We start from the raw sequence: 5,000 nt of genomic DNA, 5'->3' as shown, positions 1-5,000 counted from the left end.
TAAAAAATTATAATGATAATTAACATTTTTATCATTAACAACAATAAAGGGATTATAATACTAATCTTAAATCTACCATTGATGATGATCAATAACCTATCACAAACGTTTTATGTCATTGCTGTTATTGTTATCAACAGCAATAACAATGAAAGAAATACGGCTGAGGTTGCTTCTCAGGTTTATTCACTTTCTATAACCGTGACAACAACAACACGAGAAATAATGATATTAATAACTATTTTACTACAAAGAAATAAGTCATAACAACGACAGGATAATAATAACAAAAAAGGGTTTTGGGACACCCTAAAATATTCACCTCTTTCACTCGAAACTAACTACATTCTACTCAAAAGGGTATATTATCATAATACAATTTCTCTTAAAGAATTAATCTCAACACATAAGTAATAAACCTCACATCTTTACAACATAATGAATATAAGAAAACAAACTTAGCAAGCGACCCATTTAAAAGAGAACCATTAGCAAGAGAAAATGTCCTCTCTCGAAAAGCGAAGCGAAAAGAGAAGGATACTATATGCTTCCTTAGTCCCTATCCTCACTGGGATATTTTCCTTGTTCGTGCCCTTGGGCTTATAACATCCAGCGTTTCCTACTAATGTTGCAACTTAGCTAGTAATAATAATTATACCCCCAAAAATGGCAATTTTCTCAATACGTCAATTTAAGACTAATTTATTTGATGACATAACGAAGGTTTCTATTGGCGGACATGTGATGCTTAAACAAACATGCTTGGATTTGCAAATGTACAGTAATTCAGAAATATATTAAGTAAGCATCAAAAAGCACTCTTACGAAAACTGAAGGCTCAGGGTTTCTATCAACAACACAATTGTTAGACTTGACCTAATTTGAACTAAAGATTCAGATCTACTTTTTGTAATCTTTAAATAATTATGCGTTTTTGAATCACTAGATAAGATTTATAATGCTTTTTTTTATTAAAGAAATAGTTATAAAAGATTTGCTGAAACAAATGAAACAAAACCTTAGTTGTATTTCTATCAAAAGTTTCTACGAGTAAACTTTTTAGTTTTTCTAGATTCACGAATAACCAGGTGCTTCCGCCGCCAATTATGGTGTTAAGGCTTTGATGGAGCCCTCGGGCTTATAGCATCCTGCTTTTCCAACTAGGATTGTAGCCTAGCAAGTAGTAGTAGTAGTAGTAGTGGTAGTAGTAGTAGTAGGAGTAGTAGTAGGAGTAGTAATTAATTTTTGGGTATGATAAGTTTAACGAAACGTAATGCTTTATATAATTACATGGTAATATGAAAAATAAATGTCCAGCTGCGACTAAATCGAGCACAGATTTTCACAATCAATTATTTAAATCAGTGGAATAATTAAAGTTAAAAAAATCTGTTGAGCAGGTTGATGTAAGTATTCCCCATTTACGGATTTTATTCATCTTAATATGTTTTTTTTTAATCTATCCAACAAATATCTTTTACGTTTTTTTTTTTTTTTTTAAATGGGCTGTTTTCCAACTTAGGCTTGTCGCATTTTGGTTTGCCAAAAGGGGTTGTAGTTTGGCTATCAATAATAAGTTATAGAAAAATTAACAACAACAATAATGATAATATTAACAATAACACCAATAATGACCATTCAAAATATGAATAAATGTATGCATTAATGAAATAAAAATAACGGAATGTTCAAAATAAATAGCAAGGTACATGTTGAATTTAAGAAAATGTAACCTATGAAATTAATAATTAAATTAAATGTATCCATTAATTTACATAAATAGAAAATGTAATATTTTAATTTCCTATAGTGATAAATAAACATCAATAGAACGAAAACTACAGCTACAGTATAGAGGAATATGATAGGTGGGGGAGGGGAGGGGGGAATTAGGATTGGAAGGAAAAGTGTTAAAATAAAGTATAGTGGGAGGTGAAAAGATTGGTGCAGACCCAATAGCCTTTTTTTTTTTTTTTTTTTTTTTGGCTAACATCATGCCTTGTGTACTTCCAGCAGGTGAGTTTTCTTGCCAGCCTCTGAGGGACTTGTGTTTTCATGATTTATTCTAATAATGAATAACCTCTTAATGCAAGAGAATGTAAGCTATGAATAACAATATGAGTTTTAAATAAATTAATATAAAGTTCAAAGGATAAAACTACGAGCAATATAAATTGAAATTGAACGTATGAATTTGCCTCTAAATAAACTTTAGCTATTTTTAATTTTCTGCTGATACAAATTACAAACACATTGCGAAACTCGATTAACAACAATAAATAAGAAATCTTAAAATAACTAAACACTAACAATACTGAGAATAAAGATTAATATTGATAACCACAAATGGCTAACTAATTTTAATCTAAATCAGTTAAAATTATAAAGAATAAAAAAAACAATTACACACTGAAAAATTTCGGTTGTTTTATATGAATCCCTAATGATTAAAGTAGTAAATAAGAATGCACAAGAATATAAAAATCTGAAAATGGTAACAGCCGAGATAAGAAAATGACATCCCAAACACTGGAAAAAACTTTATTGTGCAGCTCGCATGGCAAATATTTACACGTATAAACTAAGATGAATATCTAAAAAAAAAAAAAAAAAAAAAAAAAAAACTCCAACTGCTGTCGCCCCCCACTGAATACTTCGGCGGTGGATTGAGATGCATAACGCCGTTGGTAAACCTCACTTTTACATACGAAGACAAATTCCTCATCACACGGTCTCTCTCTGTCCCTGTCTCTTTTGCCGCAAATAAGATCTTTCCATTTGGCTAACGTCGTTCTGCATACTAGACACGACGAGGACTTATTCAAGCAAGTCTACATATACAGGTGGTAAGTCCTTGGAGGGTTAAGTCCAATCCCCCCTAACCCTCCCCGTCTCCCCTCCCCAAGACCGAAATTTAATTAAATGCCGTAAGAAGAAAATGCGGAGATGAGGTTGCCAGATGCTCATTTCCTTACTTCGTTCCCAAGGGTAAAAATCCCGTTGAAAAAATGTAGTAACGTTGCTTTAATCACGCCTTTCCGGCCATTTATATTCGGGAGGGGATTATTAGTACGGCTTCGGTTGATAATAATGGTATCATTATCATGAGTCACCAAAATGTCGAAATCAATCCAAAATAAAGGTATAGCCTATATGTCAAAAAACTATCTAAAAATATGAGAGATTTTGAGAACTCTTCCTGTTCTTCTTTCAACATATTTTTTTTACAAAAGTATTATGAATTTGTTTCGAAAAAAAAAATAAATAATAATAATAATAATAACAATAATAATAATAATCATAATAATAATGGTACTATCTACTGTACTCGATAACCGTACTTATAAAACACGTAATTTCATACAAATGAAAAATACTAAAAGAGACCACCAAACTGTACGCTATGTCGGGGGGAAAGGAGGATAAGATTCCTCCCCCCCTTTTTCGTGGGAAAAGGGGAGTGGGGAAGATATTAGTTATTCTAAAATGTCAGGTCTGGCTGCCCTCTCATCATTTAATCCTGAGCGACTGTGACTAGTCAAAGAGGACGCCACAGAACTGGAAATACCGAGGATGAGATTCAGCTGATATTTATACTCGACGAGGTGAGGAATGGCGAAGGAAGGAAGGAAGGAAGAGGTGGGGGGAGGGGGTTAATTTGAGGAGGTGGATAGGGTTTTTATACCTTCTTCACCCTCTCTTGCATGAGGGTACACTTGAGCACACTATTCCATCTCATTTCTCTTCCTCTTGTTTTGTTAATGTTTTTATAGTTTATATAGGAAACATTTATTTCAATGTTATTAATCTTAAAATATTCTATTTTCCTTTTATCCTTTCCTCACTGGGCTATTTTCCCTGTTGGAGCCCCTAGCTTATAGCATGCTGCTTTTCCAACTAGGGTTGTAGCTTAGCAAGTAATAATAATAATAATAATAATAATAATAATAATAATAATACATAAAGCTGACGACTGATAGGTTGGTTTAATGCTTTTCTTAATAAGAAAGTGATTGATAATTAGCCATACTTCTGTAGTATTTTTCTGGAATCTTTCAAAATATAGCCATTTTCTGACCTTGCACATTAATGCTTATATGTCTAGTGACTCACGACGCTTTAATGAGTAAGATTACATAATGTATTTATCGGTTTCTATTCAAATAATAGTAATTAATCATTACTCATACTGAAAAGGATTTATCATCGAAAGCGTATACCACAGAATTACATCAGTCTTGGTAAATTTCAAATATGACTCATCTTGAGGAATAACGCATATATTTTACCTCTTCATGAATATAAAAAATCTGTATCGTGTCATTTTCTTCTTGAAGTGCTTTATGTTCATCTAAACGTAGAACCATCGGATTAAATACTTTTCTTTGTCATTTTACATATCATAATCTCAGTTTGTTTCCCATAAGCTCTCAATCTCATGCTTATAGAGGAGCAATAAAACTCGACTATGCTTTAATTTAAAGGATCATGTAAACGAATTGAAAATAAAATATCGATTGAAAAAAGTAAGTTCTCTCAAAAATAAAAAAGGAAGAATTCACATTAAAAGAAGCAAATATCAAAATTATCATAAAGGGCGAAGAGAGAGAAGATTAGAAAATAAAAATATACAAACGAAAATTAAAATTTTAAAAAAAGGGGGAATTGTCAAGCGATCACAAAAGGAAAAGAGAAATAAGAAATGAATTTAGAATAAAAATGAAACTTTAGTCTCATGGGTGAGATCGGCGGCATTCTCTGAGAGACTTAATTAGATTTTGCAAATGGAATTACACGAAAGAAAAAGATAATAACACGAGTAGAATTCACTCTGTTTATTCACGGCAAATAAAGTAACTCAGAAGCGGCGTGATATGAATTGGAATTTAGTTAGAAAATACTTTTTTTAGGGAGGCATTAAAAGGTGAATCGGTAATAAAAAAAAAAAAGGGTATCGAATTAGGTAAAACAAAGGTTGATACAAATACTTGAATGTATAT

The 5,000-nt window shown here is 31.7% G+C and overlaps 1 protein-coding gene across 5 annotated transcripts in view; it reads right to left on the bottom strand.

Moving 5' to 3' along the window:
* LOC137621665 (teneurin-m-like) overlaps nucleotides 1–5,000 on the bottom strand; it is a 244,139-nt gene that overhangs the window by 58,712 nt on the left and 180,427 nt on the right. The window lies entirely within an intron of this gene.

The sequence above is a fragment of the Palaemon carinicauda genome, chromosome 28 (genome assembly GCF_036898095.1).
Source record: "Palaemon carinicauda isolate YSFRI2023 chromosome 28, ASM3689809v2, whole genome shotgun sequence".
NCBI classification, from domain to species: Eukaryota; Metazoa; Arthropoda; class Malacostraca; order Decapoda; family Palaemonidae; genus Palaemon; species Palaemon carinicauda.
This window is presented reverse-complemented; position numbering and strand designations above follow the sequence as displayed.